This window comes from Apis mellifera, linkage group LG4 (assembly GCF_003254395.2).
Source record: "Apis mellifera strain DH4 linkage group LG4, Amel_HAv3.1, whole genome shotgun sequence".
Taxonomy (NCBI): Eukaryota; Metazoa; Arthropoda; class Insecta; order Hymenoptera; family Apidae; genus Apis; species Apis mellifera.
The window spans coordinates 7,777,216-7,803,194 of record NC_037641.1 but is presented as its reverse complement, the minus strand read 5'-3'; the positions used below and the strand labels follow the sequence as shown (position 1 = coordinate 7,803,194).

General features: G+C 37.3%; 1 protein-coding gene across 2 annotated transcripts in view; it reads right to left on the bottom strand.

The window, feature by feature from the left end:
- LOC100578579 overlaps positions 1-25,979 on the bottom strand; it is a 151,832-nt gene that overhangs the window by 49,935 nt on the left and 75,918 nt on the right. The window lies entirely within an intron of this gene.

The following is a 25,979-nucleotide window of genomic DNA, read 5'->3' as shown; positions in this document are numbered from 1 at the left end:
TCGAACAGAAAGAAATACAATGGACGCATAGAAATTAGGTGAACCCGATTCTTTCGTATTAAATCTTAATTAATAATTTACAGTTACTCGATTATTCAGTCAATGAACTTCTCCCGTACGTTCCATTGTATCCATTGTGCGTGAGATATCGTCCTATACTTCTCTCGTTATTTCAAAGTAACCCGTTTCTTCTCGTCGAAGAAGAATTCGAAGATTTCAAACTTAAAAGTTCCTCGAATTATTCCAATTCATTCAAATCGTTACTCGTTCGCGTTTGTTCGTAACTTTATCGATCGGCCAAACGTTAACGTCGTTGGAAACGCGTGGCAAAAGCACAATTTCCTCGACGATAAGTCGTAAATCAATCCACACGTACCACACAGTACAGTATTTTCCAGTATCAATTTCCATCTCTCTCTCTGACGACGTTTCGTCACGCGTCGATTACCATAATCACGGTCTATAATACGTAATACTTATACTTCATCGTCGTATGCGTAACGCTCTCAAGAATTTATGCTTCGATGCAAAAAGCTTGCCAACATGATCCATAAAGGAATATCCATTATATACACGCGGAAGAGGAGAAATTGGCCCGCGAGCAAAATTACACCATGCATGAGAGAGAGAAAGAGAGATACGATATTTAAAAAAAGATACACATTTTCAATATCCTTTTCGTGAAACAATAATAATAACAATGATAACAATAATATCGTCCAGAGAAAAAATTCTAATTCCTGTTCCAAAGTTTTAAGATTTAAGACTTGGTTTTTTTTTTTACATCACATTTCCTGAGTATTTTTTTCCTCGAGAGTGTGAAAAGTGTCGTAACAGGTGGATCATTTCGACCAAGGTTGGCGTCGGTAAAACGCGGGAGGAACAAAGAGGAACAATGGTCGAAACGGTTGGTGTTGGAAACCACCGTTGCATCGGTAATTGCACCTTACCAGTGCATGACTCATTTATAACGCATGAGTTTATAACTAGCAGGCTCGCACGGAACAGTTGGAAAGCGTTTTCGACGAAAAGCGATCGTTGCGGTGAGAAAAAACATGGCGACGATCGTAGTAGCCAAAAGAATGAATATTATCATTCGTTCATTTTTCTTTCTCTTCTCGTAGATGTATAGAGGAGGCAGTATTTGTATTTGAGAATCAGTTTCAATGGTTAATTAATATTTCTAATCGTATCAGTTTCAATATATGTTGATTTATTCTCGTGTTATATAGGCAGTAATAGGGCCGCCATTATTACCCCTCGAATATTAACGATGATTCTCGATGTTAAGAGCGGTCTGATTAATATCGATCCGATTACACGAATATATTTTTTACAGCTCTCAGCTGTGTAGTTAAGTAAAGATCAGAGAGTAAATGATTAATCCAACAAAGCTTCTAATTAATCACTCTCGATTCTCAATTTTATTATCAAACGAAATTTAATTGATTTAATTTAAAGATCGATCCTCGTAAACACTTTCGCTTTGCTACAAAATTAAATCCAAAAATTTCGTAGAATCGAAAAGAATATGCTTATACAGTTTATTCCTCCGTTTTTTTTCACTTTCTGAATCGCATCACGGATTATAAATCGTGTCAATGGCGATTGGTTAATCAGATTCGAAAATTATTACATTTTTCCCTCCCTCAGAAAACTGTATCCAGTTAACTGTATACAACGTGTACGTATACGAAACGAAAACGAATCGTTACGAATAATCATCGCGATTTTATCTCGAATTATATTTATTTATGCAACGTGATTCCAGCGCAACAGCCCGTCATTCCCGTGATCGTTGCTTTCGCGAATTCATTATTTACAATGTGTGCAAATATGAATTGCAAGTAGTTTCTCGTGCCCGTTACCAACAGCAGTAAATTATACTCGGTTCGTTTAAACGGATAAATAGATCGCGAACCAACGTCTCTCTCTCTCTCTCTCTCTCTTCCTTTTTTTTTTATCGATAACTATAAAAGGTAACCTTCACGGTTGGCGGCTTTTTCTTTCCGGCCTCGGTGAAAATATCGCGAATGATTCTTTAAACGGACGATCCAAATCGATTATTTATAATATAGATTCGAAAGGGAAAGCGAAAATCTCTCTCACAAATTTTCTTCTCCGTTTACACGATACAGGAAAAGGATTTTCGAGAAAATTTAAAACTAATTTTATATCACGATGTATCTTTAAAAATCCTAGAAATCGTAAGACAATCATGATGCACGAATTGAATAATCGAATAATCGAAATCAGCTTCATCGAAAGAAAAAGATCGAATTACGAGGTATTACACCCTATCGAGATCATCGAACGCATCGAAGCCAGACTCGCAGGCAATGACGACGCGACAAACTGTCTGCTGTCTGTTTGTTCTCGATTAGCCAGATTCGGGAGCACGTGGGGGTAAGACGAGGGTATTCGGGTCAGGTTCAATCGATAAGCCCCCTCTGGATCCACTCTGTCGGGTTTAACTTTACGGCATCTAAATTCATCCGTACTTACCGCGATTCGAGATAACCGCCACCTATGAAAAGGGGGAGGGTTGGCATGGCGAGAGGGAAGGAAGGCGTCGTAAAGAACGATCCTTCAGACAGACACCGTATTTCGTGTACCGCGTATTGTTATCCGAGAATTTATAGGCGCGAAACAGCGGAAAATGTCGATGATAACGGTTTTCCTTCGATAAATTTCTTCTTCTTAACAGTGGTGGCATGGAATTGGATTAATCTGCAGAGTTAACGATTTTTTTCCTTCCTTCTCGAAATTACACAACGAATTATACGTGTATAGGGAAATTTTTAACTCGGTGTATTGGATTCAAGTTTTAAGAATTTTTGTCAATTATATATTCGTGGTTGGTGTATATATTTTACGATATAGCAGGAGAATGGGGAAATTCTTATTTTAATTATCGATAAATAATAATTGAGTTATTACAATTGTTATTTAATTGATATTAGCGATTATATTATATTATATTCTATCTCTTTAGAGAGGAAATGAGCTGCGATGATTTTATTAATAGTTCCTTGTTAATTATTGTATCTGTATAATGGAATATTATGATGAAATTGATTTTTTTTTAAATATTTGAAAGTTAATTAACGCGCTTATAATTGGGAAAATTCTGAAATTTAAATTTAAATTTAAATGGAAATCTCTATTAAGTATTAAATTATTAATTTTTGTATTTATCTAATTTTAATGTATATATATATTTTTTAAATAAAATATCGTTTTTAAAAAAAATAAAGAAGGAACGTGTGAATTAGCGTTTGGAAAATATTAGACTCGTTGGGGAGGACGCGAGGAATCTGGGTCGACGCCGAAGATTATTGCCGTTCTAAAAGAAGTCCGCGAAAGGATGGATGGTTGATCTGAAATTTATTACCCCGAACGAGAAACTTGCCTCAACTCTGGCCAGTGTCGAGTCAACAGAATAAAAGGGACGTTGATTGTTCGCCCGTAAAATTTGTTGATCAAACAACCTCCTCCTGATCCTGAATATTAAGCAAGGAGGAGGGGAGAAAAGTGAAGCGAAATGAAACAAAAGAGTAAACCCGTGAAAAGATGCTGCCACGACGAAACAATTCAATTGAGAATTTAAATTTGTACCACGATCTGATCTAAAATTTCCAAATTATTAAATTTTGTAGAAGAATCATGGAGACACGAACAGATCCGAATGAACAAACTTTATATTTTTCTTACGAAAAGAACAACTTCTAACAATAAATTGCATCGAGCGAATTTTCTCACCAATCTCAATTTCTTTCCAATCAAAGATCCTCAAACTTTCTCAAAAAAAAAAAAATTTCTAAAAATTACAAAATCCAAGAACCTTCATCAATCCCAATAAAGTTTCCCTCCCTACACCCCTTCGTTTTCGAGGGAGAACCGTTTCAAATCAACCGATAAAATAAAAAAAAGAAAAAGGAGAACAAGGAAATTAAAAACTCTTCCATCAAGGAAGAGAGAAAGGAAATAATATGGCGGGGCGATCGAGGAGGAAAATCCATGGCGCGTATAAATGGAGATGGGTCGGCGTGGATCGTAAACCAATTCGCCATTATGCGGAGCACGTGGTCCCCAATCAACCGGACCACGGCGTATCCACCGGTGCTGAAATCGTTCCAGGAAAATCCATTTACATGGCAATTAAACCGCCATGGATTTATTACGTGGAAAGGTCAAATCCAGCCTCGCCTTCGATAATAATAATCGCACCAACTCGCCCTCACTCGCGTGTTTACGCGTGTTAATGCAAAATGGTGTCCCTCCTTCTCTCGAATTTAACACCGCGGAAACGATAATAATATTCGTGCACCCGTTTTCGAATCGATTTTCGATCGCGTGTCGAACCCGTTTATTAACTGTTGTCCGTTTCGTTTTCTTGACGAGTGTCGAAGAAGGAGTTCAGATGCTTTTTCTGGGATTTAATTCGAGAGAAGCTCGAAGCATGAGAATGAGGAACTGTATTTTCAGGGAAGAAATGTGGAGAGGAATGTAGAATTTTAATTTGTTTGCATGGATTCGTTTTGTATTATTCTTGGAAAAAAAAGAAAAATCGGAAATTATTAATAAGATTACATTTTATATATCTTAATTACGTTTTCTTTTTTGTTAAGGAAGTTATAAATTGAGAAATTGATCGCCCTTCTTTCCAAGCGAAGATAAATTATATTACCGTTGTATAAAAAGATATAATGCGAGTATTATCAGGAGAAAAAACGGAAAGAAAGACTTGTTATCCAGATACGATTCATTATTACTCTGAAACTCTTATAATTTTCGTGGATTGATAATAATAGAAAAATTTGTGTAAATATCGTTCACGCCATTTTCTCTAATTTCTTTCCAATACTTGAAAAAAAAAAATCCTATCTAAATATTTTAGAAAATAAATCTTCGAACGAATCGAACAGAAGATATTCATTATCTATCGTCGTTTCGTATCTCCAACTGTGAAACTCTTCTACGATAATCGAGTGAAAAAGTAAAAAACGAAATTACAAGAGCAAACAACTATCTAAGGTGATCACATCCATGTAACGTAACGGGTTAGAAGAAAACGAGTTGTTTTCCGTAAATGAGGCTCAACCTATCACCAGGAACAACTTGCTAACACGCCACTCTGATTCAAAAGTAAGTAACGATTTCATTACATGTCGCAGAAACACATGTCATAAAATTGCAATAAAACGGAGCTAAAAGATGTTCAAGAATTGCGCAGGGTCATTATAGGGTGCCCCTGCCAACGCTTGTAATATTCTCTTCTTCTACTTTCGATTCCGTGAAAAATTATCTTACCTGGACGACTCTGGAGGAAATGAATGTAATAAAACGCGATTACAGTTCACCGCACAGAATTGTACATCGAAAGGCCAATTAACTGCGTCATTATTTGCCATTCCCTCCTTCTTAATCTGCAATTACATCTCGATTTTTAAAAGACGACAGAGAAAGAGTACTTTTCTCAAGTTGAATCTGATCGTCCGCGACTTTTTCTTTTTTCAACGCGGTGTCCAATAACGAAGGAATCACTCGGGAGGTTTCGACTTTGAAATTTTTAAAATTCCAAAATTTCACTCTCGACGCAATGCCCGATAAAAATAACTTTCCAGAGGGATTTTCGAGAGAGAAAAAGGCATGGAATTTTTAAAATTCCAAAGTTTCGCTCTCGTTGCGAATGAGAAACGAAACTATTCGAGAATTCTTAGAAATATTCAAAATTTCGATCTGAATACACCACGATTCGATTGTTATGGAATAAAAGGAAAGACTTTCTCAAAGCTTTACTCACAAGCGCCAATCTTAATTCACGGAATAAGGATTCTTTTCTAGATCAGCACGTGGAAAATACAGTAACTAGAATTCACCTGTTGAAAAGTATTTTTCGACGAGATGAACGCGCGAATAATACGAAAATTAGGCTTCACTCGCGTCGAAACGGCTCATCGAACTGGTACGAGAGACTGAATGAGCCCGATAATACCGATAACGCTAAAATATGTGTTATGAACACAATTGATAAGGGGAAAGCGTCATTTTGACTGAAGATACTGTTTGTGTTTATACACGAGCCAGATCTCGCTGCTGATAATATCAGACTCACGATCTCTTATAAAATTAATCACGCAATACGTGAAAACGTCGTCTCGTTTTCTCTCCCTTATTCCTCTTATCGGCTATTTATTCCACTATCGCGTTGTAATTCGATCGATAATAATAGTTTATCGGTATTCAATTTCGTTAATGTTGAATAATATGATTATTATAAATGTAAATAACAATTGTATTGTAAATAACAAATATTTGTTACGTGAATTTCCTACAATTTTAATATTATTTTTATGACAAATGTTATCTTCGATCCTAAAAAAGACTGAAAGAATATTTCACTCTTCTATCCTTTGTTTAAAGAACTTTGTATAAAAATTCAAGTTCATTTTCGAAATAGAATTTCAATCTCGTTCGTTCATTCGTTTTTTGAAAAGCATTCCAAACAAAAAAATATATCAATATGCAAAGCATTACAAGCATGTAAAAAAAAAAAATAAAACTGTTGCTGTGAAAGAAGAAGCATTCTTTAAGTTTTACAATCGCGCGCATCCCAAGATGATGCTACACTTCCGCAATTTTCCGCGTCACTATGCGAAAACTCGAGCGAGACAAGTCGGGTGAACTTTGTCGGATAAAATTCCCCCTCGACCCGGGGAATTTCCTTAAAAACGGATGGCAATGAAACACGCGGCGCCAAGCCGCACAATTTTATTTTTCTTCTCGTTAAGAGGAGAGGCGGACGCGCGGAACCGCGTCGGTGGCAGGCTACTGTCGCGAAACCAGCGTTAAAACTGTCGCTTTCCTCGGGGCGTTATTCTTATCACGCCCGCCTTTCCGTAAAGGGACAACAATAAGTTACGCGTTCTCGCTTTCCTTCATCCGTGAAATGAATTCCGCGTTTTTGGAACCGCCAAATCGCGGAAAAAATTCACCGAATAAACTGAATATCCTTGAGAAGAGGAATTCATCAGGATCGATCATGAATTTAATGAAAATGAAACTTCGATACAAAGATCGTATTTTCCAATGATTTTCATTCAAAATGTATCAATATGCAAAGCATTACAAGCATGTAAAAAGAAAAAAAAAATAAATAAAACTGTTGCTATGAAAAATTGCTGTGAAAAATGTATTTCAAATATATCATATTTGGAGATAATTAATTAATCGATTGCAATTTTATGATTAATTATATCTGACAGACAGATATTTTCTACGTGAAAATTATAAATTATAAATTGAAGAAAAATTAAATATAGATATAAAAAAATATATATTATTTTATGAGAATTTAATTATTGAACATTATATATATATATATATTAGAATTTCGTTTCATTTCATTGCAACTTCGACGCCATTACGAATGAATCCGTAAATGGTTATAATATGTAAAATGATACGATATAAATATTTTTTAAAAATGAAAACTTTCCAATAATTTAATACTGAAAATAATTAATTTATATTCACTTCTCCCCAATATGGAAAAAAAATATCCTTCGCCGTAAACTGATATTGGAAACAAAAATTCAAATATTGAATATTCGAGCGAAAGCGACGAGTAGAGATAATTTATAAATTTTTAACTTCGAATTATAAAAATTACAGCGAGATACGAAAAACGTTTAATATGAATGATAAAATTCGAAATCGAATCCGTGTATATATATATATATCCATGTTTCGCTCTCGAGCTTCGATTGCGTCGTAAGAAATCTAAATGCTCTCAGAATGCATGAAAATCGTATCTAATACGCTTTACAACGGCGCGATGTTACGCGCATAGTACTCGTTATGCAGCTGGCTGGCTGGCGATCAGTGTTTCACAACGTTGTAAATTAGTCTGATACGGTTAATGTATGAACATCCACGTAGCTTCGAGGATATTCTTAAGTTTAATACGCGAGAACGCCGCAATAAGAATCACATTATCAAACTAAGCTTCAGAATTACAACTCTTGGAAATTTGTAATACCAGATACCTCTGCGAAATTCGAAGCATCCGTCCGACGATAAGAGCGTCCCCAAATGCTTACTTCTTCTTTTCTTTATTTCCAGAAACTCGTAGAAAGTTTGCAATATTTAAAACTATATTTATTTGACGGAGATTCTTCTTTTTCCTTTTTTTTTTTAGTAGTAGTAATAATAGAATTCCTTGGTAGAATTTTTCAATTCCTTTTTTTTCTCTTTCTTTCGACTTTTCAAATTTATACAAGTACTAAGCTAGTACAATTTTTCGAACGATAATTCAACGTTCGAGATTTTGAAATTTGTAAAATCGAAAGAATCTAGATTTAGAACGTTTAAAATCTTTCACTAATATCCAAAGCATTTAACCACGGTATATTGTTGTGTGTGCAAGACTCATTATGCACTCGGCTCAGTTAATAATGCATTATCGAGTCGCTAATGACACGATGCGAGCTAATACACTCCGGTTAAGGCTGGACCGTTAGTTTTGCGATATTCGAAGCAGAATTAGTCTTGGCTTGTAATTTTCAAACAAACCGTGATCGTTTTTCGCTCCACGATACTTTCATTAGTTTCTCAATCCCTAGCATTTCTAAATTTCAACATTATTTTATTTTATTTTATTTTATTTGATCGTGGATAAGAAGATAACGAATATAAATACGTTGGAAAGGCGACGTTGCTTAAATCCAATAATTGTGGATGGATTTTATGTTAATACCTCGAGTGTAAAAAGTATTGCATTAAAATTTCATTTGAATGTAAGGGAATAAGAAGAACAAATATAAAAGGACAGGAGAGAAACAATTCGATGCGTTCCATTGTAAAAACTAACTTGTAAAATCTATTTTCCGCAAATATAATTCCATTTCTTATTATACATATGAAAGAGAAATGTTATTACACTTACGTGAAAAGTTATAAAAGTTTCCATTTATCCACACGATATAATAAGTTTTCATCGAATATTTATTCACGTAAAATATTTTTTCCACGTAAACGTTTGCTTTAAAATATTGTACTGTATACACGTAAATTTGACAGGTTGTCGATACTTTGTGATACTTTCCCGGAATATCGTTCAAGCTTCATAAACGTGTCCCTTAAATATATTTACATTTTAAATTTAAACAGATTTTTCTTTTTTTAAATCAATTATAAACAATCTTGAAAAATAAAAATAAAAAAATTCAATTCAATCTCTCTTTCATCATCAATCAACGAATAAAGTCGTTGTACAAATCGACGAGAGGAGAATAAATCCATCTGAAACCTTGCAAATATTTAATTCCTCTCCGATATTCGATTCGATTTTCACTTTCTCTCTCTCGTATACGATTTCTAGCTAGCTATATCCTAGACACGGCGCCATCATGATTTATCTTTACGAGCGGGACAATTCTCCTTTCCCGCGGAATGCCTCTCAGCGTTATCTGCCGCTCATTCCAATGGAATGCGAACGATAAACGTCACGAAAGAGCGGCGCGAGCCCGGCTGTAATTCAAACAGTATCGCGGCGTGCCCATTGGCACAGAGCAATGGTTGAACAGAGCAGAACGCCACGTGTTACACCTTCGAACGTGCATTAAACGCCCTGTCCTTTCGTCGAGCTTGATCGACTCGCCACGAGTCCACCATTCAAAGACGAATTCCTTTGTTCCTTTCCTTTTATATATCGTGCTCCGATAAGCGCAAGTGCGTACCAAGAAACGTTGGTGCATGGATGGGGGAGAGTTTTCGAGAAGTGACGTGGGAAAGTTTCAAATAATTTTTTCAACGGGTCAACTTTTCGATCGATGATTCAACGTTAGTGAAGATTTATGAAAAATTTTGAACGAGAAATATATTTTCAACGATCCATCATGGAAATTTAAATCAGATTTATATCAAAAGAATGGAACCAATAATTATTTAATTATCGTGCACGAATGATATGCTCGTCTCTGTAGAAATGAGAAGGTTGCTCAAATCAAGAACAAATATTAATGAAGATTTATGAAAATTTAAATCAGATTTATATCAAAACTGGAACCAATAATAATTACTTAATTATCGTGCATGAATGATATGTTCGTCTCTATAGAAATTAAAAGATTGTTCAATAGATGAAAAGCAAACATTAATGAAGATTTATATATATAAATGTCGTTTATTAAATCCACTTGTGCGTTTTCGATTTTCAACGATCCATCATGGAAACCTAATAGATTTATATCAAAACTGGAATCAATAATAATTACTTAATTATCATGCACGAATGATATGTTCGTCTCTGTAGAAATTAAAAGATTGTTCAATGGACGAACCAAAAACAAACATTAATGAAGATTTATGAAAAATTTTAGATTTATGGAAATTTAAATCAGATTTATATCAAAACTGGAACCAATAATTATTTAATTATCGTGCATGAATGATATGTTCGTCTCTATAGAAATTAAAAGATTGTTCAATAGATGAAAAGCAAACATTAATGAAGATTTATATATATAAATGTCGTTTATTAAATCCACTTGTGCGTTCTCGATTTTCAACGATCCATCATGGAAACCTAAACCAGATTTATATCAAAATTGGAATCAATAATAATTACTTAATTATCGTGCACGAATGATACGTTCGTCTCTGTAGAAGATAAAAAGATTGTTCAATGGACGAACCAGGAACAAACATTAATAAAGATTTATGAAAAATTTTCAACGATCCATCATGGAAATTTAAATCAGATTTACATCAAAACTGGAATCAATAATAATTACTTAATTATCGTGCACGAACGATACGTTCATCTCTATAGAAATTAAAAGATTGTTCAATGGACGAATCAGGAACAAACATTAATGAAGATTTATGCAAAATTTTGGACGAGAAAAATAAATATACGATAAATATCGTTTATTAAATCCACTTGTGCGTTCTTCGAATTTTCAACGATCCATCTCAAAACCAGATCCGTATCAAAATTGGAATCAATAATAATCGGCTGTATCAATTATAACATCGATTACACTCGCTTAACTCCTAGTTACCATAACCTATTCCTATTTGGCCGGTTACTAAATTACGAATTAACAGCGGCCACTTAGCACCCGTGTCCCATCCAAGTGAGCAACTATTGCATTAAAACTTAGCGGGCTAAGTAATTATCGGTAGCCCTCGATCCACGAGAGATACGCCGATTTATCGCGGATCGCGGGAATCGAGGCGGAACGGAGCCAACCTCGGAGGCTTAATTTATTTAAACGACACCACCACCACCACCCCTCTCCCCCTCCCTCCTGGCTTGAAATTGCATCAAGCCCGGCCGACTGCCTGCCCCGTCTATCTTAATTTCATCTGGCCGAGACTCGGAAGGATCGACGCTCCGATCCCTCGCTCGGATAATCGGCATGCGCTTAAACACCGGCTCACCTTAATCGTGTAACGATCTAATAACGAGTTGTTGCGTATCTGTTGCGCGGATCTGGTTTCTCCGGCCGCGGTAAAAATGGTTTGTGTCGATCGTGTTCGTCGATTCGCTCGATATATGTGTATCCCCAACGTTCTCGAATTCAGGGATCGAATATGATTGGAACAAGAATTTTAATACAATAATGTAAGTGAAATTCGTACATTTCGAGGGAAAGGTGAAATGTTTTTAAAGTCTAAATTGTTAAAATAATAATAATAATCTAATCAAACTTCACTATTATTAAATTCAGGAATCGAATATGATTGGAAAGAATAGTTGGAACGAGAATTTTAAAACAAAAATGTAAGTGAAATTTCGAGGGAAATGTTTTTAAAATCTAAATTGTTGAAAGAAATAATAATAATAATCTAATCAAACTTCACTATTATTCAATTCAGGAATCGAATACGATTGGAAAGAATAGTTGGAACGAGAATTTTAATACAAGAATGTAAATGAAATTTGTACATTTCGAGGAAAAGATAAAATGTTTTTAAAGTCTAAATTGTTAAAATAATAATAATAATCCAATCAAACTTCACTGTTATTATTTATACGCGTAAGGTTTCAAAATGATAATTATCTCTCGAGGAAGAGAAATTACGAATTAATGAAAGTTTACAAAGGATAATTTATATCTAAAATAATGAAAAGGACGTTTTTTCGGCAGGCTTGCAACACAATTTGACTAAAATTCATCCACCTTCGTCCATCGGATCCCGCAAATTGGCCGGGTTAGAGGCGTCGTAAAACAAGATTGGAATTTTTCCTTGGATCGTAACGATCGTGGTCGGTGGTAGAGTAGACAACGCTACGATTAATTAGGCCGCGTCTGAAAGGGTGGTTCCGTGCCAAGGGAGAATAGAAAATCGAAAGGAAGATGAAAGGAACGGCGGACGGTAATCGAAAGGTACAAGATTGTACAAGAGATCCTCTCCCCCTGTCGAAGAAACGGCGCAAGAAATCAGCCGTGCAAACTTCTTTCAAACGGTGTTTAAGCCGTTGAAATTCTTCCCGACCGATTTAATTGCTCGCGAATGAATACGAACGAGAAAGGTATCCCTCTTCGAATCCAATCCTCGATCGAAGAAACGGAATAATATCGCGCGTGCCTAAGATTCGTTCCATTTCCGGCCTGAAATTGCCGATTCCACATTTTCTCGTTGTTTCGCGATTACTTTGATCTTAAATCTTTCTTTAACTTTCCTACTTTTGGAGGAATCTTGAAAATTGCCACTACGAGAGATTTTCAAGATAGATAGATAGATTTTCCATTCCACTCGAAAATTGAAATTTCGAGAGGCGAGATTTTGGAAAGCAAAAGGGAGAGAGAAATTGCAATAAACAATTCTAAAATTCTATCGGACGTCAAATCAATTTCCCCCGTCATAAATTCACTTTTTCATCTGGAAGCTTCCGTACGCGTAGCAGGAAGCATCGACCTTGGAAAAATGGGGATAAACGATCCAAAAGTGGCGCAACTGCATTTTTTCTCTTCCTTTTTTTCGAACGTTTCGTGAGAAAATTCAGCTCCCGCACGGGCCAAGCAGGATGAAGTTTCACGATACGATCGTATCGCATTGCACGAATTGATCTCAAGGGAGCGTGGAGAGGGGGGCCGAGTATTGCATATTACCAAACTATTGCACATTACCTTGTTGCGCACGGATATTGCGCGTCTACAGGGTGTCCACCTGTACGTAATAAGAAATATAATAATCGCGAGTACTTTCGAGAAAGTAAGATCGAATAATTTTCCTTTTTTTCTCTTCAATCCGTGATACGAAAGTGAAATAAAAAATTCACGTATCCACTTGCATCGAACACTAAAAGAAAGATGAATGGAAAAATCTTTTTCGCTTTCTAAAAAGGTATCAATATCATAGAAATCCCTGTATCCTATCACATTATATTAATATTTATATTGAACTAAAGGAAAATATTTATATTGCAAAAGGAAAAGAAGAGATACGCATACATGGAAACCTATTTAGTCCCTTATTATTTTGTCCCTTCCTAGATAAAAAATTCGTGCCGTGCGCGGCAACAGAACGCCACAGAATAGGAAACCACCATGACGCATCCGCACTCGCGTCATCCGCACTCAATCTGTTAACACATTAGAATCACCCTGAGACGTCAAATTGGACATCCTGTATATGCACGAGCATACACAACACACGTATGTATAACTCTCGTGGCGAAGGGTCTGTGACTGTGACCCGGCCACTATGGCGTTATAACGTTCGAATTTCTTCACTCACGAGGCAGGCGAGCAACGCGACGTATCCGAATCAGGGGACGAGGTTGTGCACTACGATCGCGATATTGGCCCGTTTCGAGGCATCGAAGCGCGACCGATCGATCGAAACGGGGATTCTTACGATTCCTCGATCGTTCGATGGAAATAGATACAGATGGCGGGGTCAGGTTAGGCTATGAATATCGATCGGAGATATGGTAACGGGGAATCCAAGGAAGATTTCTTTTCGATTGAAAGTAAAAATTCAAGGAAGAATTATTCATTTTAAAAATTGGAAGCATATAATTTCGAATGACGATTTTAATTGAGGGTAATTTAATCGATGAGAAAATTTTTTTCTAAATATCTATTCGTGTAATAGTTTTTACCATTACAAGAATTTATCCGTAATTATATGGTATTTTAGTAGTTCACACACATACACGCAGATAAGTGGATCGAGAGGAATTTAGTTAATCAGGCATTGCCTACAATTTCGTTTTCCACAAATGGAATTCCATTGTAACGAATCCTTGCAATCGATCGTAATTGATTTAAGTGAAAATTAGAAGAGATGGAAAAATTGATAAATCTTATTCTTATTATTTATTAATTTATAACGTGTTTACATGGGGAAGAAAAATTTTTCTCGAACTTCCAAACGTCAAAAATTCCCATATATTCGTTTCCAAACAATTTCAATCTGATATATTTTATGTTATTACACGTTTATCACGTATATTCGTTGGGCAGCAAGTTTTCGAAACGAGTTTAGTAAAAAATTCGAAATTTGAAAAAAACTAGGCATTTTCGGTGAAATTTCACTCGGTTCGAAAAATCAATTTTTTCTTTCCTTCTTTCTTTTTCTCGAAAGAAATTTAATTTTGTTATTAACTAAAATCGAATAAAATCGTTGGAAATTCTGGCCAACAGGAAATTCGATTAACTCGCGCCACGGATTACTACGATTCGTGTTCCCCCTCTTAATAATATTTACACGGTAATGCAAGTTTCGTCTCGTTGTTCAGACGTACGTACGCGCCTTCGTCGAATCGAATTCGAGATTTTAAACCACGTGGACTCCCTTTCGGCTGAATTAAAATAGTTCGAATGCGACGAGAACGAATTGTACCAAGATTGTTACAAGTACAGCTTTTTCTAATTACATATTATTTGAAGCAATTAATAATAAATAAAAAATCCAAATAAATTGTTTAACACATATTCATTTTCTTGCAAATACATCGTAATTCTCCAAGAAATTGGTTCCTTTTTACGATTTCAAGTCTCTGATTTCTCTGTTAAACGTTTATTAAAAATTGCCCAATAATTCAACAATATCCTCCCCCTTTTCAATCATCCTTTCATCCGTTTTATTAAGAAATACGAACGAAACGATAAAACAACAGATTAACGCAGAGGAAGAATTTTCCTTCCCGATCGCGGTGATAAGATAAAAATTTAAATTACGACCCCTGTCGAACGTCTCTCTCCCCGAGGATCTCCTCGACTGTATTACACCCATCGATCTCTTCCCGAATTCCCTTTCTTTCGCGCCAATGACGCGTGAAAACGGGTTATAAAGGGAGCTCTCCCTATAAAACCCCTCGCGAGCGAGGCAAATTTCACGTGTCTCGTACTCTCGTCGCGTCACACCCGGTACATCGAGGTTCGACGGTTTCGGAACAGCAGGGAATAAAATTCAGGGGATAAAAGCCGTTTTCTCGACACGGCTCACTGTCAGCCTTGTATCGCAGATGTTGCCTAGTTACAAAGAGAGTAACGCGAGCCTCACGATCGCAAATATTCTACGGAATGTCGACACGGAATATAGATGTACACGTTGGCGAAATCACGGCGGAATATCAATGAATCCGTCGATGATTCCGTTCCATTTGTTTCGTCCAGAGAGAAATGTTGTTCCCTTCGAACGTTAATTGATGTGGTCTTCGAAATTAGATCGTAATTTTTTTTCCCTCATTTTTTGGAAATTTATAAATTTTTTCTCCACTCGTTCGAAGGGAAGAAAAGCTTTTTATCATCTAAACGCCGTTTCGATGAATATTCCCTCCACAGTCCGTGCGGATGATACTCATTGAATGCATATACGTACGCGGTTATACCGCTTAAAAGGTTAATTACCGATGACCTGGCGTCGCGATATACCTGCGCTTCACAGTGGATGACACGAACGGAAGGATAACAGTTGTGGAATTTTTCCTTAAATTCTTTCTCCATCTGTCCCCTTACGAGTTCGAATTAAAAACTTTAAACAATTTTTCAACGAATTTAAAAAATTCTTTCCCTTTCTCCGTTTCACAATTGCGAATACCGATAAAATATTTCGAAAAATTTCATTCTAACAATATTTCCATTTTCCTTTTATAAATTACAACGATAAAATACATCTCTATTCGAAAAAAGAAAGTTTTGATCCATGAATATTTAATCTCACCCCTGTGAAATCAGTCACCGAGCCACCTGATTTATTAATCGAGCGAAAATACATATATCGTCGATGTAAATCGATGAGATCCGGTATTTAGGATTATTTCGCGCGGTACACGAGAATAATACACGCGGCAAATTATCAGCTCATCGCGTAATGTCACCGCGAATCACGTAGAAACCGAGTTAATTTAAAACGAGTTCAACGAAACTTGTGAATCGCGGAGTTGTTCAACTCCCTTCCATTCCATGTTCCGTACACGATTCGTGGGATACGAACAGAGCGATCAAGTGAGAATTTCTGATGAACGGTTCGACGAACATTAACCCACTCGATGACACGATTTTCCGTTCCGAAATATTTTCCCATTTCTCACAGAAATCACGAATTTCCACGCTGCTCTTTTATTCGCTATTTTTTTTTTTCCCCCGATTTTAGATCAGTTCTTTTCCTCCCTGCGAATTTAACGAATAAGGAATTGTTAGAACAAGTAATAAAAATTATACATCGTCTGATATTTCCAATTTCAAGGATAAAATTTTTATCACGTAACAGATATTTTCAACAAATCATGGAAGGATCGAGGATGAGATCAGAGAGAGATCGAAATTATCTATCATCTCGAATCCGTCTAATTAATTAACAAATTCACACAGAATTATTGGAAAATTGCCAACGTGATTCGCGCGAACAATGATCCTTTCTATTGCAAACCCGTTCCAATTAACGCGCCTCGTTACCAAATAACTGCGTTTACTTCGAGTTTTTAACGGTACGAGAATTTCCCAGAATCATTATTTTCGAGAATATCGAGAGAGATAACGAGCATTATCAATCCGTTACAATCGATCTTGTGCAAACAATTTTATATTTTCGTAACGTTTGTGCATTGTACCACGAAGATGGCCGAAATTTGTTTTTATTCCCACGTGTCTCGGAGGAAGTTGTTACTAACCTGAGGAGGCTGTTTATTACTCGTTCTTTTTTTTTTTTTGTTTGAGATCGAGATAAAAGAAGATAGGAGAAACGATAACGATACTTGATCGAGGATGCGTCATCGTAATGCATCCATTGTCGTTTACGTTCAACCGTCTGTGAGATATAATCGTCGCTCGCCTCGTAATCGACAGACATATGCAGCCAATCGATTATGTAATTCTCCTCCATCCTCGAGATGGAATTTTTTCTCTCTCTGTGTCTCTTCTTGCAGTCGAATTAAAAATGCAGATGAATTATTAGGTAAATGAGGATGTAGTTACAACGTTTTACGAGGGATTATTAAAAAGGTTTTCACGGGGTGAAATAATTCTTTGGGGAAATTTAACTTTCTTCGTGTGTGTAAAATATTTACCGTTCTAAAAAAAAGAAAAAGAGAAAAGAAGAATCAATCGTTAAATTTATCATATAAATTTTGAATCTCGATGGAAAGAGAAGAAAAAATCTTTCTGATAAACGAATTCGTTAATTCTATAATGATATCAATTAACATTGTCGTTAAATTTTTCACTAATTTCCTGAAATTCTCGTTGATGGAATTATCAAATAGTTGATAATAGCTATTTCAAATAATTTGTTGTCATAACAATTCGGCCGGAATATCGTTCCAAATCCAAACAAATCAGCGCGATATCACGTCACGGAAAACATAAACAGGGCTATAAATCGTGTCGTCATCGTTAATTACGCAAAACGTGGTTATTACAATATCCGTATTTTCGAATTCACCTATCCGTAACCTCGCTATATCGATATATATATATGAATAATGCATTAAGAGAGATGAGACGAATCAATAGGCTCGAGTCTAGGACATCATCGTTCTTCCTCTTCTCTTTTCTCTCTCTCTCTCTTTTCTTCTTCTCTATCTTACTTCTTCTTCTAACCATCAAACAAACTGTGGTGGGCGGACTGGTAGCTCGTTCACCGTGTTTCTCGTATGAAATTCTTAAGAATTAATCGCCGTAACGTCATTTCATTTTTTTTCTCTCTTCCCCACGTCTCTTAATAACTGTTCTCCTCATTCGACAATTTTCTAGATTTTTAATCCTTCTCTTTGTAACTTAGAGGAAGCTAGAAGATTCGAAAATTAATCGACAATCTTTCAATCTTTGCTTTTTATTAAAAATACGCGCGATTATAAAGAATATGATTGATATTGTGCGTTGTTTTAAGTTTAAAAAGTTACTAGAGATAATTTTTCCTCTGATTAATCTTTGATCTTGATTACAACTCAATCGCAGAATATTGAATTAGATCGACTATTTATACGTTTGTCGTACGACGGTGTCCTTGATCGTCTTTTTAACGCTCGTTTAAAAAGAAACTGTAACTGGAAATTATGGTTATTATTTCTTGGATAGGTATTCACCGGCTTGACGTCTCTCCTCTTTCGGCTCGCACTCTGGTTTTAAATAAAAAAATATTTCACTCGAGCGTCACCCCACCCGATTCTTTGATGCGGCGTATCGTACACGTGACACACAGGCGAAGAAAAATGCGATTCTTCCAGTATTTTTTTTTTTTTTTTTTTTTTTTCTTTGTTTATTTTTCCTTCGGGCTTTCAGTATACAGCATAACCGGTTTCAGCCGTGTACACGTAATTATTCCTCGCAAACTAGTCAAGATAAGACAAGGTTGTTTCATATACCTGACTTACAGGAAATCATACAACATTGAACTTGAATTTTCGTACCGAAATTATTACGTATTACGAATTATCAAACTTATTCCTTCTATCATTTTTAAATCACGCATTTCTTTTATTATTACGCGTATCGTTACATTGCCTGGACGTGCATTTTGATAACAATAATAATAATAATAATAAATTATATTCGTCCTTAACGAATTAGTCAAGTCTCTCAAATAAACTCTCGTTTCTTCTTTTTTAAAATTCTTACAAATCGAGCCGTTTAATTTTCTTTTAAATCAAAAGGAAAAAAAAAAAAAGAAAGATCCAAAAAAATACTCACGCATCTTTCCTTCGTCGAGTGTTCCATCAAAGCATCTCGAACGTTTTCGCGAAAATGGTCATTTCTCGCGGCCGGATAAGAAAAGAGGAGAGGAAAAAGTTTAAACTTCCTTTTCTCTTCCTCTTCCTTTCCTTCCTCCTCCTCCAACTCGACACCAACTGCACTCGTGTAATATTATTCAACAGTTGCCAACCGTGTCGATCTCTATTCTCTCCACTCTCTCGCCCCATGAATATTTCCCGCGTGTCCCGAATAAACGCGTTTTCCGCGGGTGTATAAATATTCTTGTGCTCTCCTCCGCAAAAAAAAAAAAAGAAACGCACTCACATTCCGTTCACGTCACGATACTCGCGTGTAACGCGCGTGTCATCCGCGAATCTCTTCCTCTACGATCGATCTTTCCCGGATATCTTCTCGGTTGTATAAGGAAATATCGTCGCAGGGAAAACGAACCGGTTAACAAACCGTTTCCATCGTCACCTACGGAATGACACGGTTGCTTCTGTAATCACGTCACTATTTTCCGCGGCAATTTGCATGGCCGTGTCTCGTCGCATATTCATCCCCGAGTTTTTCCAACTCGATTCGAGTCATTAAATCGTCGATGCCGCGCCACGGAAGAGAAGTGGAACGGTTCCATGTTTCGGATCCGTGGTATGGAGGTGATTTTTAGGAGGGCGTTTTTGTTTTTTTGATTGGAGGATCGAGCGAAGGATCGTGGGACGAGGGTCGATTCGAGAGATTGTTTTTTCTTCTTCCAAAAGATTCGAGGAAGGTATGCTATTCTTAGATATTTTTATTAATGATAACACGAGAGGGATTAATTTCTTTTCTCAACAAACCTTGAAATTTCAATCAATTTCCGAAGAAATAATCCTCCAACCCTTCTTCTTCGTTTATATTATATTATATTATATGCCGAACTTTCGAATTGCTAAATACCATTCGCCTCCACGATCGACGAAAGACGAAACGCAAAAAGAACGCTCGTTCAAAATATATCCTCGCGCGAAGCTTCATAGACGGGTCGTTTTATTACGCGTTAATTAAGCGGCGCCGTGGTGGTTTCGAACGCGCGAGTTCGCAGCGCCCGATGACACGTAAGAATGCGGCTGCTATAACGGTCCATTCCAGTCAACCACCGTGCAACCTATGATCCTATCAAGTGGAGGAGGGGGAGGAGGGCGACCTTTTCGATTTCGAAGGAAAGGTCGTTCGTTACCGGCGCGCCAAATATTTCAGCCTCGCCGACTCGGTCTCGGAGCGAGCGATTCTCGTGGAGGAAGAACAAGAAGAAGAAGAAGAAGAAGAAGAAGAGGAAAGGGATTGGAAGGAAGACGCGCGCAAGGTGCGCGGTGGGGGAAGGGCCAGGTTTAAAGGTGCGGGGATCGGGGGCAGGGAGGATTTTCGGTGTTCTCTCGGTCGTCGAGTCGAGTGGAATCGGTGTCGAATGGCTCCGGAGAGGAGCGGACGCGTAATTCGGTGGAAGGGAGCACGTGATCGAAGACCGTCGTCGCACACCACTCCTTGGAGATTATCGATGCTTGTCGACGAATCGAAAGAGCGGCCACGCTCCCTCTCTGAAATTCAACTGTCGATCGAGCATCGCGAGAGATGTAAACGCGCAATAATACGCGACCTATTTAAATCCAGTAGCTCGAGCTCTCATTCTCTCGGAGAAACGCACTCGATCGCGCACAAATATCCCGGATATATATATATACTCGTTCAAACTCTTCAAACTTTTCACAAGGAAGCACAAGAAGGGAGAGAAGAAACGCGACACGAGGCGGGATCCGCGTGTAATCTGCAATTAGTTGAAGGGAGAGACGTTTGAAAAGATAGAGAGGCGCAGGTGAGAGAGGAGCGCCGAAAGCGAGTGAGCGGTCGCGGTAATCGGAGCCGCGTTCCGCTCGTTTCTCGCTTGTTCCTGAAGAGTGGACGGGAAGAGAGTCCGGTCTCCGAGCGCGGCGCGACGCGATCCCGTGGCAGAGGCCGTCTACTCGCGACTACTCGCCCGCTCGCTCCGAGACTTGGCCCGCCGCTGCTCGCCTCGTGCCGGCCTACCACCGTGTCCGTGTGCTTCCGCGCGCTCGTGTGCACCTCGAGTGCTGCAACCGTCGCACTACCTCCTCTACTGCTCTACCTCCTCCGACCGATTCGTACGTACGTACGTACGTACGTTGGTGTTGGCGTTCTCTCTCTCGCTCACTCTTTCTCGCTCGTTCTCTCGCTCGCTCACTCTCTCGCTTTGTCTCTTTCTTTTTCTCTCTCTCTCGCTCGCTCTCTCGCTTCGTCTCTTTCTTTCTCTCTCTCTCGTTCGTTCTTTCTCTCGCTTCGTCTATTTTTCTTTCTTTCTTTCTCGCTCGTTCTCTAGCTTCGTCTCTTTCTCTCTCTTGCTTGCTCGCTCTCTCGCTCCGTCTCTTTCTCTCTCTCGCTCGTTCTCTCGCTTCGTCTCTTTCTTTTTCTCTCTCTCGTTCATTCTCTTTCTCGCTCGTTCTCTCGTTTCGTCTCTTTCTCTTTCTTTTTCTCTCTCTCGGTCGTTCTCGCTCGCTCTGGAGCCGTCGTTAGTCGAGGCGACCACTTGGCGACCGTTTGGGACCGTAAGGTGGGGGCGTGCGCGGGGCCGCCACCTCTTGCGCGCCGCGTTATACGCGAGGAGGAATTTTACTACGGCGGGGGCCTTTATCGCGATACGCGGGATCCTCGTTGATCGTTGCGGAATTCCTGAGGGATGCGGGTGGAATTTTTCGGCACCGTGGCAAAGATGAAATGGTGTGGATGGGGAGGAAAGGAGGGAAAGTTGTTTCGAATTTGTTTAAAAGGTTCTTTTTTCCAATGGAAATCCATGGTGTTTGAGATTTGGAGATTGAAGGAAGATTGTTGCGAAGGGCTTTTGAAAGCTATGAGAAAATTGAATTTAAATTCATTGAATATTTTTCATTTTTAACCTTTCGAATCTCGTTAATAACAAGTATTGGAATATTTATTAAGCAAGTGGAAGGAATGGAATTGAAGAGATTGAAAAAAAAAGTATGGTTGTAAGCTTGCAAAATATAATTTTCATATAAAATGGAAATTCGTTGGAAATTTTGAAATTTCTATTATTAACTCATGCGGATAATATATGTATATTTACGGTAGTGAGTCACATTATAGCTTTTTATACATGCATGATTCAATTGTTATTGTTATACCATACTAACGTAAATAACTCTGGAACACGAAGGATAAAATTTTTTAATTTTTCTTCCCGTAAATGAGAAATCTCAAAAATTTATCAAATTATCTACGAACGGTTTCTTTTTTCATTCCGGTATAAAAATATTTTAATTAAAAATCAAACTCGAACCTCGAAAAATTTCCTCGACATTTTCTCCAAATTTGTCGATTCTTCGGTCAACAAATTGATCAAAAAAAAAAAAAAAAAAAGAGAAAAAAGAAAAATAGTCGATCCACCATCAAAGCACTTAGGAACAATCACCACCGATCCGCAGTTATTCGTGTTATGCGATGATAACGCTACTAGGAAGATGGTATCACTCGCCGGCTATTCAACGACAGTTCGAAAGCATAAAAGCATAACGAGGCGTACCGGTTCTTCTACCGGTTATGTGCCAAGGAATTTCACTATAAGCTTTATCGCCAGGGGGTTCACGCGTCACAACTTCGTTGTCCTGGTATTTCTCGTCGATATGATGTGAAATAACGCTCAGAGGAAGTTCGGAAGGGAAATAGAGAAGAGAACTTTCCAGCCATTTTTCGAGAAGAAGAAGAAGATTACTCTTTTTCTTTTTTTCTTTCTTCCTCTTCGGATCGTTATCGTTGTTTGCGAGTGAGTTTGGCAAGGAAATTGTTCGAAATAAGTGGGAAGAACTTCAATTTGAACTTTGTTCTAACAAGATGACAAGTGTAAAATTAATGTACAATTTGTGAAGAAAAAAAAAAAAAAAAGGAAAGAAAAAAACGATATCCAAACGACTGACGTGATTTTTAGTTGAAACGAGTTTGAGCGATCGTATAAATTGTCAATAACGATTAAAATGAAAGCTCTGTGAAAAACTTGATATCGTTGAAAATATTTTTTTAACCTTTAAATAGAGAGCAGAGGCGTGGAAAGACGAAAAACTGTTCGATATCACGGAGAATGTATCATACATCTTTTAAACCTTGGCGAAGGTTGCGAGGTCTTCCTTGAAGGTTTTCCGAGTGACGAAGGTCGCCTAAAAATAGTGTCGCCCTGACCTCTTGCACATTTCACCGAAAAAAAAAAAAAAAAAAAAACTCTGTTTTTGTTCCCTTTCATACGCGAAACCTTGAATCACACGAACTATCAATCTTTTTTTTTTTTTTTAAATTATTCTTTTCTATCAATTTTATTTTTCATAAATTAAAAAAAAAAAGAAAATATTTTTCTTTTACAGATTAGATAGATTCCAATTATCGGAAATGATATCGAATTCTGTTTCCAGAAAAGTAACAAGTTTGCATCGAGCAATCAAAGTTTTTTTAAACGAGTTCTTTCTTGTCCATTTTATCGAACGTGTGCTATGTTTATTTAATTATAATGTCAAAGATATTTTAAATATACACGTATATGTGTACATATTTACCAAAAGAAAAGGAAATTATTCGATAAATATATATTTGTGTCGTGCTCGCATCAATGTTAAATAAATGCAGATATAATTATACGCGTACTCCCGTTGACTATGAATATATTTGCATATTTAATTATTAATCGTCAAAAGTACTTAAATTCCATTTGCATATTTATGGTACTCGAGCGAATAACATATTGATAATTCTCAGAAATTGAAAAGCGAAAGTAGATCGATTGAAACTGTACATAAATATTAATTGTAAATTATTCTATACAATTAACATTTTTACAAATATAGAAAAATTCCTATTACATCCTCTTCGAGAATTAAAAGACTACGACTTGAAAGATTTCTTAAAAGTTCAAACGAACCAGCAAAACGATAAAGTGAACTTCTTTAATTCCCATTATCTCCACCATTATCGATTTATCAAAAAAGAAAAACAAAAAATTAAATTTATCAATGTACGATCATTTCTCCACGTAAAAATTTTATCTTCTTCGAGGATCAAATATGGCAAAATTACGACTTAAAAGGTTCCCTCTAAAATTTCAAACAAAATTAACTTTTTTCATCGATTAATCTCCATTATTTTCCATTACTGACTCATAAAAAAAAAAAAAGGAAAGAAATTAAACGATATATGGCCATTTTCCACGCAAAATATTTAAGTTATTTCATCCTCCTCTAGGATCGAGAAAAATTGCAAAATTAAAAGATTTCCAGATACCAAAACTTTCAACGAAATGAACTTTCCCCATCACTTGATCCCCATTATTTTCCATTACTGACTCATCCAAAAAGAAGAAGGAAAAAATCGAAATAATTTATCGAAGCAATACGGCGCCCTAAGAAGCGCATATTTGCGCCGCCATATTGGTTTGCGCGCAAACAACATCCTGTTCTTGATAAATGAAACAAGCTTTGCAAGCTCGAGTAAAGATTTAAAGCGTCCCACGGGCTCGAAATTTAACGCTTTCCAACTTTCGCCCGTTTCGTTCCGAAATAAATGGCGCGCTCGTCCTCCCGCGAAAACTATTTGGAAATGATGTCTCTCTCTCTCTCTCTCTCTCGACCGAATTAGCAGACGCTCGAGTAACGTTCGCGAACGTGAGACGATCGCACGAATCACCGACGTCCGAGCAACCGTCGTGGACGGTTTATTGCATCACATCAGGGATTTCGAGTGGCCGGATTACAAGTTGCATTTCGTGGACACGCGCGATATTATTCTTCCGGATAAGATAACGCCAACGATCATTTCAGAGAAATGATAGATATCGAAACCTTCGATCGCTCGAAGACACGTTTTATCATTAACGGATGGAACGGAGATAATTCTTGGGTAAGAAGAAGTTTATTTTAAGAAAGATTCGTCCGATGGATAATTTATATGGAAATTTATGTATGAGAATTTGCAATTTTTCAAATTATATAAACGGCTACTTACCTCTTAATCAAATTCTTCTGCTTGATTGAACATACAATTCGAAAGATATATATATTGTGTATCCGTGTTGGACGAAGCGTTTCGATTGAATTTTTATCTTTCCAAAGATAACATTTCCAGTTTATCGGAATAATTAATCCAAATTGTTTTTAATTCTTTTTTTAACAAAGGATAACATCTGCAAACACATGTTTATTACATATACACGAGGAAAGATTTTGAAAGATAATTAATATAATAAACTTTACTCAAAATCAAAACTTCTTCTTCTCCAGTATTCACAAAAAAAAGAAAGAAAGAAAGAAAGAAGGAAGAATCATTAACTTCCTCGATTCGAAATGGAACGGGGCAAGAAACTTCTCTCGATCCATTCCTCCCTCGAATCAAAGTTGTCGATCGACGAGAGAGATGCGCAACGCGAGCGGCAAAAGGGAAACGTGTCGACGCGATCCAACAATGAGAGGAGGCTTGTGCACGACACGATTCTAGGACAAACGGTCACGAGAGCGCGACGGATCTCGAGCGCGGTGTACAAGAACGGGTGTTCCTGTCGGAGATCAAAATCAAGTTGGCCGAGTGCCTGGCCATCCGCGCTAGGGGAGGTGGAGGTGGAGGTGGAGGTGGAGGGTGTGACCGAGGGCGACGAATAACCCGGCCAAAGGGGAAATGAACACGCGAATACCACCCGGACCGCTGACGAATATCTCTAATTTCCGTCTGCTTTGTTGCCCGGCCCTCTTGACCCATTAAATAATCGGGATTACTCCCCCG